The sequence below is a fragment of the Prenolepis imparis genome, unplaced genomic scaffold (genome assembly GCF_030444845.1).
Source record: "Prenolepis imparis isolate NDT839.2.m4 unplaced genomic scaffold, iyPreImpa1.0 SCAF_7, whole genome shotgun sequence".
Classification (NCBI taxonomy): Eukaryota; Metazoa; Arthropoda; class Insecta; order Hymenoptera; family Formicidae; genus Prenolepis; species Prenolepis imparis.
Genome location: NW_028141165.1, coordinates 12,274,191 through 12,290,763, shown reverse-complemented (window position 1 = coordinate 12,290,763; position 16,573 = coordinate 12,274,191). Strand labels below are relative to the sequence as shown.

The following is a 16,573-nucleotide window of genomic DNA, read 5'->3' as shown; positions in this document are numbered from 1 at the left end:
CTGATAGCTGTTATAAATATTAATCGAGTTTAAGGAATTATATATTACATTATTTAAAACATATTATTTTAAATGTTATAACATATTCTTATTTTAAAAATTAATTAGCAAATTAACGTTTTAATCAGCTGATTTCTGTAACAAAAATATTAATCGAGGATAAGATATTACAACATATTATTTACAATATATTGCTATTTTAATTTTTATAACATATTACTATTTTAAAATTTAATTACCTTACTATATTAATATTTTCTAATATAATTATTTAATTAAGAAGTAGTATATTTATTACGTTAAGAATAGAAGTGAGACATGAATACAAATTTACAATTAAGGTTTCGTAGATATAATTATTAAAACAAAAATTATTTTCTTAACTAGAGTCACAAATATATATCGTCCGACACTTTTCGATAATCTTGATATAATTCGAATTCCGAATGCGCAGTAGAAATGAGTTTCGACATATATTACCGCAATATATGCATGCAGTCACGCATAACTCGTGATAATGTGCAGACAATGTACTGTTAAAATGTATATAAGATTAATTTTTTGCACGTTTTGAAATATCGAAAATTAAAATTTTTAAGCCGCAAATCCCATACGGCGCAGATTTATATAACGTATATTGGACCAAAAAGGTAGTACGCTGGTATGCTTATGGTACAAAGATAATCTGCAAACAATACACTATTGAAATATATATACGATGAATTTTTGGCTCGCCTTAAAATATTAGAAATCGATACTTTTTTACAGTTGACCCTATGCGACGCAATATTATTCTATGTATATCAAGTTAAAACATTTGTACGCTGGTGTCTGTTTGGTACCAAATGATTCTGTAATCAATGTACTATTAAAATGTATAATCGATGAATTTTTGGCTCGTCTTAAAATATTGGAAATCGATACTTATTACCGCTGACCCTATGCGACGCAACCTTATTTTAAATATATCAAGTAAAAAAATTTGTACGCTGGTGTCTGTTTGGTACCAAATGATTCTGTAATCAATGTACTATTAAAATGTATAATCGATGAATTTTTGGCTCGTCTTAAAATATTGGAAATCGATACTTTTTACCGTTGACCCTATGCGACGCAACCCTATTTTAAATATATCAAGTAAAAAAATTTGTACGCTGGTGTCTGTTTGGTACCAAATGATTCTGTAATCAATGTACTATTAAAATGTATAATCGACGAATTTTTGGCTCGTCTTAAAATATTGGAAATCGATACTTTTTTGACGCGGACCCTGTGCGACGCATCCTTATTTTATGTTTATCATATTAAAAAATTTGTACGCTGGTGTCTGCATGGTACGAAAAGATTCTGTAATCAATGAACTATTAAAATGTATAATCGATGAATTTTTGGCTCGTCTTAAAATATTGGAAATCGATACTTTTTACCGCTGACCCTATGCGACGCAACATTATTTTATGTTTATCAAGTTAAAAAATTTGTACGCTGGTGTCTGTTTGGTATCAAATGATTCTGTAATCAATGTACTAATAAAATGTATAATCGATGAATTTTTGGCTCGTCTTTAAATATTGGAAATCGATACTTTTTTACCGCTGACCCCATGCGATGCAACCTTATTTTATGTATATCAAGTTAAAAAATTTGTACGCTGGTGTCTATTAAGTACCGAATGATTCTGTAATCAATGTACAATTAAAATGTATAATCGATGAATTTTTGGCTCGTCTTAAAATATTAGAAATCGAAACTTTTTTACCGCTGACCCTATGCGACGCAACATTATTTTGTTTATCAAGTTAAAAAATTTGTACGCTGGTGTCTGTTTAGTACCGAATGATTCTGTAATCAATGTACAATTAAAATGTATAATCGATGAATTTTTGGCTCGTCTTAAAATATTGGAAATCGATACTTTTTTGACGCGGACCCTGTGCGACGCATCTTTATTTTATGTTTATCATATTAAAAAATTTGTACGCTGCTGTCTGTTTGCTACCAAATGATTCTGTAATCAATGTACTATTAAAATGTATAATCGATGAATTTTTGGCTCGTCTTAAAATATTGGAAATCGATACTTTTTACCGCTGAACCTATGCGACGCAACCTTATTTTATGTATATCAAGTTAAAAAATTTGTACGCTGGTGTCTGTTTGGTACCAAATGATTCTGTAATCAATGTACTAATAAAATGTATAATCGATGAATTTTTGGCTCGTCTTTAAATATTGGAAATCGATACTTTTTTACCGCTGACCCCATGCGACGCAACCTTATTTTATGTATATCAAGTTAAAAAATTTGTACGCTGGTGTCTGTTTAGTACCGAATGATTCTGTAATCAATGAACTATTAAAATGTATAATCGATGAATTTTTGGCTCGTCTTAAAATATTGGAAATCGATACTTTTTACCGCTGACCCTATGCGACGCAACATTATATTATGTATATCAAGTTAAAAAATTTGTACGCTGGTGTCTGTTTAGTACCGAATGATTCTGTAATCAATGTACAATTAAAATGTATAATCGATGAATTTTTGGCTCGTCTTAAAATATTGGAAATCGATACTTTTTTGACGCGGACCCTGTGCGACGCATCTTTATTTTATGTTTATCATATTAAAAAATTTGTACGCTGCTGTCTGTTTGGTACGAAAATATTCTGTAATCAATGAACTATTAAAATGTATAATCGATGAATTTTTGGCTCGTCTTAAAATATTGGAAATCGATACTTTTTAGACGCGGACCCTGTGCGACGCATCCTTATTTTATGTTTATCATATTAAAAAATTTGTACGCTGGTGTCTGCATGGTACCAAATGATTCTGTAATCAATGTACTATTAAAATGTATAATCGATGAATTTTTGGCTCGTCTTAAAATATTGGAAATCGATACTTTTTTACCGCTGACCCCATGCGACCCAAACTTATTTTATGTATATCAAGTTAAAAAATTTGTACGCTGGTGTCTGTTTAGTACCGAATGATTCTGTAATCAATGTACAATTAAAATGTATAATCGATGAATTTTTGGCTCGTCTCAAAATATTGGAAATCGATACTTTTTAGACGCGGACCCTGTGCGACGCATCCTTATTTTATGTTTATCATATTAAAAAATTTGTACGCTGGTGTCTGCATGGTACGAAAAGATTCTGTAATCAATGAACTATTAAAATGTATAATCGATGAATTTTTGGCTCGTCTTAAAATATTGGAAATCGATACTTTTTACCGCTGACCCTATGCGACGCAACATTATTTTATGTATATCAAGTTAAAAAATTTGTACGCTGGTGTTTGTTTGGTACCAAATGATTCTGTAATCAATGTACTAATAAAATGTACAATCGATGAATTTTTGGCTCGTCTTAAAATATTGGAAATCGATACTTTTTTGACGCGGACTCTGTGCGACGCATCCTTATTTTATATTTATCATAATAAAAAATTTGTACGCTAGTGTCTGCATGGTACGAAAAGATTCTGTAATCAATGTACTATTAAAATGTATAATCGACGAATTTTTGGCTCGTCTTATAATATTAGAAATCGAAACTTTTTTACCGCTGACCCTGTGCGACGCATCCTTATTTTATATTTATCGTATTAAAAAATTTGTACGCTAGTGTCTGTTTGGTACCAAATGATTCTGTAATCAATGTACTATTAGAATGTATAATCGATGAATTTTTGGCTCGTCTTAAAATATTGGAAATCGATACTTTTTTGACGCGGACCCTGTGCGACGCATCCTTATTTTATGTTTATCATATTAAAAAATTTGTACGCTGCTGTCTGTTTGGTACGAAAATATTCTGTAATCAATGAACTATTAAAATGTATAATCGATGAATTTTTGGCTCGTCTTAAAATATTAGGAATCGATACTTTTTTGACGCGGACCCTGTGCGACGCATACTTAATTTATGTATAGCAAATGAAAAAGTTTGTACGCTGCTGTCTGTTTGCTACCAAATGATTCTGTAATCAATGTACTATTAAAATGTATAATCGATGAATTTTTGGCTCGTCTTAAAATATTGGAAATCGATACTTTTTACCGCTGAACCTATGCGACGCAACCTTATTTTATGTATATCAAGTTAAAAAATTTGTACGCTGGTGTCTGTTTGGTACCAAATGATTCTGTAATCAATGTACTAATAAAATGTATAATCGATGAATTTTTGGCTCGTCTTTAAATATTGGAAATCGATACTTTTTTACCGCTGACCCCATGCGACGCAACCTTATTTTATGTATATCAAGTTAAAAAATTTGTACGCTGGTGTCTGTTTAGTACCGAATGATTCTGTAATCAATGTACAATTAAAATGTATAATCGATGAATTTTTGGCTCGTCTTAAAATATTGGAAATCGATACTTTTTAGACGCGGACCCTGTGCGACGCATCCTTATTTTATGTTTATCATATTAAAAAATTTGTACGCTGGTGTCTGCATGGTACCAAATGATTCTGTAATCAATGTACTATTAAAATGTATAATCGATGAATTTTTGGCTCGTCTTAAAATATTGGAAATCGATACTTTTTACCGCTGACCCTATGCGACGCAACATTATTTTATGTATATCAAGTTAAAAAATTTGTACGCTGGTGTTTGTTTGGTACCAAATGATTCTGTAATCAATGTACTAATAAAATGTACAATCGATGAATTTTTGGCTCGTCTTAAAATATTGGAAATCGATACTTTTTTGACGCGGACTCTGTGCGACGCATCCTTATTTTATATTTATCATAATAAAAAATTTGTACGCTAGTGTCTGCATGGTACGAAAAGATTCTGTAATCAATGTACTATTAAAATGTATAATCGACGAATTTTTGGCTCGTCTTATAATATTAGAAATCGAAACTTTTTTACCGCTGACCCTGTGCGACGCATCCTTATTTTATATTTATCGTATTAAAAAATTTGTACGCTGGTGTCTGTTTGGTACCAAATGATTCTGTAATCAATGTACTATTAGAATGTATAATCGATGAATTTTTGGCTCGTCTTTAAATATTGGAAATCGATACTTTTTTACCGCTGACCCCATGCGACGCAACCTTATTTTATGTATATCAAGTTAAAAAATTTGTACGCTGCTGTCTGTTTGGTACGAAAATATTCTGTAATCAATGAACTATTAAAATGTATAATCGATGAATTTTTGGCTCGTCTTAAAATATTGGAAATCGATACTTTTTAGACGCGGACCCTGTGCGACGCATCCTTATTTTATGTTTATCATATTAAAAAATTTGTACGCTGGTGTCTGCATGGTACCAAATGATTCTGTAATCAATGTACTATTAAAATGTATAATCGATGAATTTTTGGCTCGTCTTAAAATATTGGAAATCGATACTTTTTTACCGCTGACCCCATGCGACCCAAACTTATTTTATGTATATCAAGTTAAAAAATTTGTACGCTGGTGTCTGTTTAGTACCGAATGATTCTGTAATCAATGTACAATTAAAATGTATAATCGATGAATTTTTGGCTCGTCTCAAAATATTGGAAATCGATACTTTTTAGACGCGGACCCTGTGCGACGCATCCTTATTTTATGTTTATCATATTAAAAAATTTGTACGCTGGTGTCTGCATGGTACGAAAAGATTCTGTAATCAATGAACTATTAAAATGTATAATCGATGAATTTTTGGCTCGTCTTAAAATATTGGAAATCGATACTTTTTACCGCTGACCCTATGCGACGCAACATTATTTTATGTATATCAAGTTAAAAAATTTGTACGCTGGTGTTTGTTTGGTACCAAATGATTCTGTAATCAATGTACTAATAAAATGTACAATCGATGAATTTTTGGCTCGTCTTAAAATATTGGAAATCGATACTTTTTTGACGCGGACTCTGTGCGACGCATCCTTATTTTATATTTATCATAATAAAAAATTTGTACGCTAGTGTCTGCATGGTACGAAAAGATTCTGTAATCAATGTACTATTAAAATGTATAATCGACGAATTTTTGGCTCGTCTTATAATATTAGAAATCGAAACTTTTTTACCGCTGACCCTGTGCGACGCATCCTTATTTTATATTTATCGTATTAAAAAATTTGTACGCTGGTGTCTGTTTGGTACCAAATGATTCTGTAATCAATGTACTATTAGAATGTATAATCGATGAATTTTTGGCTCGTCTTAAAATATTGGAAATCGATACTTTTTTGACGCGGACCCTGTGCGACGCATCCTTATTTTATGTTTATCATATTAAAAAATTTGTACGCTGCTGTCTGTTTGGTACGAAAATATTCTGTAATCAATGAACTATTAAAATGTATAATCGATGAATTTTTGGCTCGTCTTAAAATATTAGGAATCGATACTTTTTTGACGCGGACCCTGTGCGACGCATACTTAATTTATGTATAGCAAATGAAAAAGTTTGTACGCTGCTGTCTGTTTGCTACCAAATGATTCTGTAATCAATGTACTATTAAAATGTATAATCGATGAATTTTTGGCTCGTCTTAAAATATTGGAAATCGATACTTTTTACCGCTGAACCTATGCGACGCAACCTTATTTTATGTATATCAAGTTAAAAAATTTTTACGCTGGTGTCTGTTTGGTACCAAATGATTCTGTAATCAATGTACTAATAAAATGTATAATCGATGAATTTTTGGCTCGTCTTTAAATATTGGAAATCGATACTTTTTTACCGCTGACCCCATGCGACGCAACCTTATTTTATGTATATCAAGTTAAAAAATTTGTACGCTGGTGTCTGTTTAGTACCGAATGATTCTGTAATCAATGTACAATTAAAATGTATAATCGATGAATTTTTGGCTCGTCTTAAAATATTAGGAATCGATACTTTTTTGACGCGGACCCTGTGCGACGCATACTTAATTTATGTATAGCAAATGAAAAAGTTTGTACGCTGTTGTCTGCTTGGAACCAAAAGATTCTGTAATCAATGTACTATTAAAATGTATAATCGACGAATTTTTGGCTCGTCTTATAATAATAGAAATCGATAATTTTTTGACGCGGACCCTGTGCGACGCATCCTTATTTTATGTTTATCGTATTAAAAAATTTGTACGCTGGTGTCTGTTTGGTACCAAATGATTCTGTAATCAATGTACAATTAAAATGTATAATCGTAGAATTTTTGGCTAGTCTTAAAATATTGGAAATCAATACTTTTTTGACGCGGACCCTGTGCGACGCATACTTATTTTTTGTTTATCATATTAAAAAATTTGTACGCAGGTGTCTGCATGGTACGAAAAGATTCTGTAATCAATGTACTATTAAAATGTATAATCGACGAATTTTTGGCTCGTCTTATAATATTAGAAATCGAAACTTTTTTACCGCTGACCCTGTGCGACGCATCCTTATTTTATATTTATCGTATTAAAAAATTTGTACGCTGGTGTCTGTTTGGTACCAAATGATTCTGTAATCAATGTACTATTAGAATGTATAATCGATGAATTTTTGGCTCGTCTTAAAATATTGGAAATCGATACTTTTTTGACGCGGACCCTGTGCGACGCATCCTTATTTTATGTTTATCATATTAAAAAATTTGTACGCTGCTGTCTGTTTGGTACGAAAATATTCTGTAATCAATGAACTATTAAAATGTATAATCGATGAATTTTTGGCTCGTCTTAAAATATTAGGAATCGATACTTTTTTGACGCGGACCCTGTGCGACGCATACTTAATTTATGTATAGCAAATGAAAAAGTTTGTACGCTGCTGTCTGTTTGCTACCAAATGATTCTGTAATCAATGTACTATTAAAATGTATAATCGATGAATTTTTGGCTCGTCTTAAAATATTGGAAATCGATACTTTTTACCGCTGAACCTATGCGACGCAACCTTATTTTATGTATATCAAGTTAAAAAATTTGTACGCTGGTGTCTGTTTGGTACCAAATGATTCTGTAATCAATGTACTAATAAAATGTATAATCGATGAATTTTTGGCTCGTCTTTAAATATTGGAAATCGATACTTTTTTACCGCTGACCCCATGCGACGCAACCTTATTTTATGTATATCAAGTTAAAAAATTTGTACGCTGGTGTCTGTTTAGTACCGAATGATTCTGTAATCAATGTACAATTAAAATGTATAATCGATGAATTTTTGGCTCGTCTCAAAATATTGGAAATCGATACTTTTTAGACGCGGAACCTGTGCGACGCATCCTTATTTTATGTTTATCATATTAAAAAATTTGTACGCTGGTGTCTGCATGGTACGAAAAGATTCTGTAATCAATGAACTATTAAAATGTATAATCGATGAATTTTTGGCTCGTCTTAAAATATTGGAAATCGATACTTTTTACCGCTGACCCTATGCGACGCAACATTATTTTATGTATATCAAGTTAAAAAATTTGTACGCTGGTGTTTGTTTGGTACCAAATGATTCTGTAATCAATGTACTAATAAAATGTACAATCGATGAATTTTTGGCTCGTCTTAAAATATTGGAAATCGATACTTTTTTGACGCGGACTCTGTGCGACGCATCCTTATTTTATATTTATCATAATAAAAAATTTGTACGCTAGTGTCTGCATGGTACGAAAAGATTCTGTAATCAATGTACTATTAAAATGTATAATCGACGAATTTTTGGCTCGTCTTATAATATTAGAAATCGAAACTTTTTTACCGCTGACCCTGTGCGACGCATCCTTATTTTATATTTATCGTATTAAAAAATTTGTACGCTGGTGTCTGTTTGGTACCAAATGATTCTGTAATCAATGTACTATTAGAATGTATAATCGATGAATTTTTGGCTCGTCTTAAAATATTGGAAATCGATACTTTTTTGACGCGGACCCTGTGCGACGCATTCTTATTTTATGTTTATCGTATTAAAAAATTTGTACGCTGGTGTCTGCATGGTACGAAAAGATTCTGTAATCAATGAACTATTAAAATGTATAATCGATGAATTTTTGGCTCGTCTTAAAATATTGGAAATCGATACTTTTTTGACGCGGACTCTGTGCGACGCATCCTTATTTTATATTTATCATAATAAAAAATTTGTACGCTAGTGTCTGCATGGTACGAAAAGATTCTGTAATCAATGTACTATTAAAATGTATAATCGACGAATTTTTGGCTCGTCTTATAATATTAGAAATCGAAACTTTTTTACCGCTGACCCTGTGCGACGCATCCTTATTTTATATTTATCGTATTAAAAAATTTGTACGCTGGTGTCTGTTTGGTACCAAATGATTCTGTAATCAATGTACTATTAGAATGTATAATCGATGAATTTTTGGCTCGTCTTAAAATATTGGAAATCGATACTTTTTTGACGCGGACCCTGTGCGACGCATCCTTATTTTATGTTTATCATATTAAAAAATTTGTACGCTGCTGTCTGTTTGGTACGAAAATATTCTGTAATCAATGAACTATTAAAATGTATAATCGATGAATTTTTGGCTCGTCTTAAAATATTAGGAATCGATACTTTTTTGACGCGGACCCTGTGCGACGCATACTTAATTTATGTATAGCAAATGAAAAAGTTTGTACGCTGTTGTCTGCTTGGAACCAAAAGATTCTGTAATCAATGTACTATTAAAATGTATAATCGACGAATTTTTGGTTCGTCTTATAATAATAGAAATCGATAATTTTTTGACGCGGACCCTGTGCGACGCATCCTTATTTTATGTTTATCGTATTAAAAAATTTGTACGCTGGTGTCTGTTTGGTACCAAATGATTCTGTAATCAATGTACAATTAAAATGTATAATCGTAGAATTTTTGGCTCGTCTTAAAATATTAGGAATCGATACTTTTTTGACGCGGACCCTGTGCGACGCATACTTAATTTATGTATAGCAAATGAAAAAGTTTGTACGCTGCTGTCTGTTTGCTACCAAATGATTCTGTAATCAATGTACTATTAAAATGTATAATCGATGAATTTTTGGCTCGTCTTAAAATATTGGAAATCGATACTTTTTACCGCTGAACCTATGCGACGCAACCTTATTTTATGTATATCAAGTTAAAAAATTTGTACGCTGGTGTCTGTTTGGTACCAAATGATTCTGTAATCAATGTACTAATAAAATGTATAATCGATGAATTTTTGGCTCGTCTTTAAATATTGGAAATCGATACTTTTTTACCGCTGACCCCATGCGACGCAACCTTATTTTATGTATATCAAGTTAAAAAATTTGTACGCTGGTGTCTGTTTAGTACCGAATGATTCTGTAATCAATGTACAATTAAAATGTATAATCGATGAATTTTTGGCTCGTCTCAAAATATTGGAAATCGATACTTTTTAGACGCGGAACCTGTGCGACGCATCCTTATTTTATGTTTATCATATTAAAAAATTTGTACGCTGGTGTCTGCATGGTACGAAAAGATTCTGTAATCAATGAACTATTAAAATGTATAATCGATGAATTTTTGGCTCGTCTTAAAATATTGGAAATCGATACTTTTTACCGCTGACCCTATGCGACGCAACATTATTTTATGTATATCAAGTTAAAAAATTTGTACTCTGGTGTTTGTTTGGTACCAAATGATTCTGTAATCAATGTACTAATAAAATGTACAATCGATGAATTTTTGGCTCGTCTTAAAATATTGGAAATCGATACTTTTTTGACGCGGACTCTGTGCGACGCATCCTTATTTTATATTTATCATAATAAAAAATTTGTACGCTAGTGTCTGCATGGTACGAAAAGATTCTGTAATCAATGAACTATTAAAATGTATAATCGACGAATTTTTGGCTCGTCTTATAATATTAGAAATCGAAACTTTTTTACCGCTGACCCTGTGCGACGCATCCTTATTTTATATTTATCGTATTAAAAAATTTGTACGCTGGTGTCTGTTTGGTACCAAATGATTCTGTAATCAATGTACTATTAGAATGTATAATCGATGAATTTTTGGCTCGTCTTAAAATATTGGAAATCGATACTTTTTTGACGCGGACCCTGTGCGACGCATCCTTATTTTATGTTTATCGTATTAAAAAATTTGTACGCTGGTGTCTGCATGGTACGAAAAGATTCTGTAATCAATGAACTATTAAAATGTATAATCGATGAATTTTTGGCTCGTCTTAAAATATTGGAAATCGATACTTTTTTGACGCGGACTCTGTGCGACGCATCCTTATTTTATATTTATCATAATAAAAAATTTGTACGCTAGTGTCTGCATGGTACGAAAAGATTCTGTAATCAATGTACTATTAAAATGTATAATCGACGAATTTTTGGCTCGTCTTATAATATTAGAAATCGAAACTTTTTTACCGCTGACCCTGTGCGACGCATCCTTATTTTATATTTATCGTATTAAAAAATTTGTACGCTGGTGTCTGTTTGGTACCAAATGATTCTGTAATCAATGTACTATTAGAATGTATAATCGATGAATTTTTGGCTCGTCTTAAAATATTGGAAATCGATACTTTTTTGACGCGGACCCTGTGCGACGCATCCTTATTTTATGTTTATCATATTAAAAAATTTGTACGCTGCTGTCTGTTTGGTACGAAAATATTCTGTAATCAATGAACTATTAAAATGTATAATCGATGAATTTTTGGCTCGTCTTAAAATATTAGGAATCGATACTTTTTTGACGCGGACCCTGTGCGACGCATACTTAATTTATGTATAGCAAATGAAAAAGTTTGTACGCTGTTGTCTGCTTGGTACCAAATGATTCTGTAATCAATGTACTATTAAAATGTATAATCGTAGAATTTTTGGCTAGTCTTAAAATATTGGAAATCAATACTTTTTTGACGCGGACCCTGTGCGACGCATACTTATTTTTTGTTTATCATATTAAAAAATTTGTACGCAGGTGTCTGCATGGTACGAAAAGATTCTGTAATCAATGAACTATTAAAATGTATAATCGATGAATTTTTGGCTCGTCTTAAAATATTGGAAATCGATACTTTTTACCGCTGACCCTATGCGACGCAACATTATATTATGTATATCAAGTTAAAAAATTTGTACGCTGGTGTTTGTTTGGTACCAAATGATTCTGTAATCAATGTACTAATAAAATGTACAATCGATGAATTTTTGGCTCGTCTTAAAATATTGGAAATCGATACTTTTTTGACGCGGACTCTGTGCGACGCATCCTTATTTTATATTTATCATTTTAAAAAATTTGTACGCTAGTGTCTGCATGGTACGAAAAGATTCTGTAATCAATGTACTATTAAAATGTATAATCGACGAATTTTTGGCTCGTCTTATAATATTAGAAATCGATAATTTTTTGACGCGGACCCTGTGCGACGCATTCTTATTTTATGTTTATCGTATTAAAAAATTTGTACGCTGGTGTCTGCATGGTACGAAAAGATTCTGTAATCAATGAACTATTAAAATGTATAATCGATGAATTTTTGGCTCGTCTTAAAATATTGGAAATCGATACTTTTTTACCGCTGACCCCATGCGACGCAACCTTATTTTATGTATATCAAGTTAAAAAATTTGTACGCTGGTGTCTGTTTAGTACCGAATGATTCTGTAATCAATGTACAATTAAAATGTATAATCGATGAATTTTTGGCTCGTCTTAAAATATTGGAAATCGATACTTTTTTGACGCGGACCCTGTGCGACGCATCTTTATTTTATGTATATCATATTAAAAAATTTGTACGCTGGTGTCTGCATGGTACGAAAAGATTCTGTAATCAATGAACTATTAAAAAGTATAATCGATGAATTTTTGGCTCGTCTTAAAATATTGGAAATCGATACTTTTTACCGCTGACCCTATGCGACGCAACATTATTTTATGTTTATCAAGTTAAAAAATTTGTACGCTGGTGTCTGTTTGGTACCAAATGATTCTGTAATCAATGTACTAATAAAATGTATAATCGATGAATTTTTGGCTCGTCTTTAAATATTGGAAATCGATACTTTTTTACCGCTGACCCCATGCGACGCAACCTTATTTTATGTATATCAAGTTAAAAAATTTGTACGCTGGTGTCTATTAAGTACCGAATGATTCTGTAATCAATGTACAATTAAAATGTATAATCGATGAATTTTTCGCTCGTCTTTAAATATTGGAAATCGATACTTTTTTACCGCTGACTCCATGCGACCCAACCTTATTTTATGTATATCAAGTTAAAAAATTTGTACGCTGGTGTCTGTTTGGTACCAAATGATTCTGTAATCAATGTACTAATAAAATGTATAATCGATGAATTTTTGGCTCGTCTTAAAATATTGGAAATCGATACTTTTTTGACGCGGACTCTGTGCGACGCATCCTTATTTGATATTTATCATATTAAAAAATTTGTACGCTAGTGTCTGCATGGTACGAAAAGATTCTGTAATCAATGTACTATTAAAATGTATAATCGATGAATTTTTGGCTCGTCTTAAAATATTGGAAATCGATACTTTTTTTACGCGGACCCTGTGCGACGCATTCTTATTTTATGTTTATCGAATTAAAAAATTTGTACGCTGGTGTCTGTTTGGTACCAAATGATTCTGTAATCAATGTACTATTAAAATGTATAATCGATGAATTTTTGGCTCGTCTTAAAATATTGGAAATCGATACTTTTTTGACGCGGACCCTGTGCGACGCATCCTTATTTTGTTTATCATATTAAAAAATTTGTACGCTGGTGTCTGTTTGGTACCAAATGATTCTGTAATCAATGTACTAATAAAATGTATAATCGATGAATTTTTGGCTCGTCTTAAAATATTGGAAATCGATACTTTTTATCGCTGACCCTATGCGACGCAACATTATATTATGTATATCAAGTTAAAAAATTTGTACGCTGGTGTCTGTTTAGTACCGAATGATTCTGTAATCAATGTACAATTAAAATGTATAATCGATGAATTTTTGGCTCGTCTTAAAATATTGGAAATCGATACTTTTTTGACGCGGATCCTGTGCGACGCATCCTTATTTTGTTTATCATATTAAAAAATTTGTACGCTGATGTCTGTTTGGTACCAAATGATTCTGTAATCAATGTACTATTAGAATGTATAATCGATGAATTTTTGGCTCGTCTTTAAATATTGGAAATCGATACTTTTTTACCGCTGACCCCATGCGACGCAACCTTATTTTATGTATATCAAGTTAAAAAATTTGTACGCTGGTGTCTGTTTAGTACCGAATGATTCTGTAATCAATGTACAATTAAAATGTATAATCGATGAATTTTTGGCTCGTCTTAAAATATTGGAAATCGATACTTTTTAGACGCGGACCCTGTGCGACGCATCCTTATTTTATGTTTATCATATTAAAAAATTTGTACGCTGGTGTCTGCATGGTACGAAAATATTCTGTAATCAATGAACTATTAAAATGTATAATCGACGAATTTTTGGCTCGTCTTATAATATTAGAAATCGATAATTTTTTGACGCGGACCCTGTGCGACGCATCCTTATTTTATGTTTAACGTATTAAAAAATTTGTACGCTGGTGTCTGTTTGGTACCAAATGATTCTGTAATCAATGTAATATTAAAATGTATAATCGATGAATTTTTGGCTCGTCTTAAAATATTGGAAATCAATACCTTTTTGACGCGGACCCTGTGCGACGCAACCTTATTTTGTTTATCATATTAAAAAATTTGTACGCTGGTGTCTGTTTGGTACCAAATGATTCTGTAATCAATGTACTAATAAAATGTATAATCGATGAATTTTTGGCTCGTCTTAAAATATTGGAAATCGATACTTTTTTGACGCGGACCCTGTGCGACGCATCCTTATTTTATGTTTATCATATTAAAAAATTTGTACGCTGGTGTCTGCATGGTACGAAAAGATTCTGTAATCAATGAACTATTAAAATGTATAATCGATGAATTTTTGGCTCGTCTTAAAATATTGGAAATCGATACTTTTTTGACGCGGACCCTGTGCGACGCATCCTTATTTGATATTTATCATATTAAAAAATTTGTACGCTAGTGTCTGCATGGTACGAAAAGATTCTGTAATCAATGTACTATTAAAATGTATAATCGATGAATTTTTGGCTCGTCTTAAAATATTGGAAATCGATACTTTTTTGACGCGGACCCTGTGCGACGCATCCTTATTTTATGTTTTTCATATTAAAAAATTTGTACGCTGGTGTCTGCATGGTACGAAAAGATTCTGTAATCAATGAACTATTAAAATGTATAATCGATGAATTTTTGGCTCGTCTTCAAATATTGGAAATCGATACTTTTTACCGCTGACCCTATGCGACGCAACATTATTTTATGTTTATCAAGTTAAAAAATTTGTACGCTGGTGTCTGTTTGGTACCAAATGATTCTGTAATCAATGTACTAATAAAATGTATAATCGATGAATTTTTGGCTCGTCTTAAAATATTGAAAATCGATACCTTTTTGACGCGGACCCTGTGCGACGCAACCTTATTTTGTTTATCATATTAAAAAATTTGTACGCTGGTGTCTGTTTGGTACCAAATGATTCTGTAATCAATGTACTAATAAAATGTATAATCGATGAATTTTTGGCTCGTCTTAAAATATTGGAAATCCATACTTTTTTGACGCGGACCCTGTGCGACGCATCCTTATTTTGTTTATCATATTAAAAAATTTGTACGCTGATGTCTGTTTGGTACCAAATGATTCTGTAATCAATGTACTATTAGAATGTATAATCGATGAATTTTTGACTCGTCTTTAAATATTGGAAATCGATACTTTTTTACCGCTGACCCCATGCGACGCAACCCTATTTTATGTATATCAAGTTAAAAAATTTGTACGCTGGTGTCTGTTTAGTACCGAATGATTCTGTAATCAATGTACAATTAAAATGTATAATCGATGAATTTTTGGCTCGTCTTAAAATATTGGAAATCGATACTTTTTACCGCTGACCCCATGCGACGCAACCCTATTTTATGTATATCAAGTTAAAAAATTTGTACGCTGGTGTCTGTTTGGTACCAAATGATTCTGTAATCAATGTACTAATAAAATGTATAATCGATGAATTTTTGGCTCGTCTTAAAATATTGGAAATCGATACTTTTTTGACGCGGACCCTGTGCGACGCATCCTTATTTTATGTTTATCGTATTAAAAAATTTGTACGCTGGTGTCTGCATGGTACGAAAAGATTCTGTAATCAATGTACTATTAAAATGTATAATCGTTGAATTTATGGCTCGTCTTAAAATATTGGAAATCGATACTTTTTTGACGCGGACCCTGTGCGACGCATCCTTATTTTATGTTTTTCATATTAAAAAATTTGTACGCTGGTGTCTGCATGGTACGAAAAGATTCTGTAATCAATGAACTATTAAAATGTATAATCGATGAATTTTTGGCTCGTCTTAAAATATTGGAAATCGATAATTTTTTGACGCGGACCCAGTGCGACGCATTCTTATTTTATGTTTATCGTATTAAAAAATTTGTACGCTGGTGTCTG

General features: G+C 31.9%; 1 protein-coding gene across 7 annotated transcripts in view; it reads right to left on the bottom strand.

Moving 5' to 3' along the window:
- The window catches only part of LOC145939027 (uncharacterized), a 300,920-nt gene that overhangs the window by 127,738 nt on the left and 156,609 nt on the right, over nt 1-16,573 (bottom strand). The window lies entirely within an intron of this gene.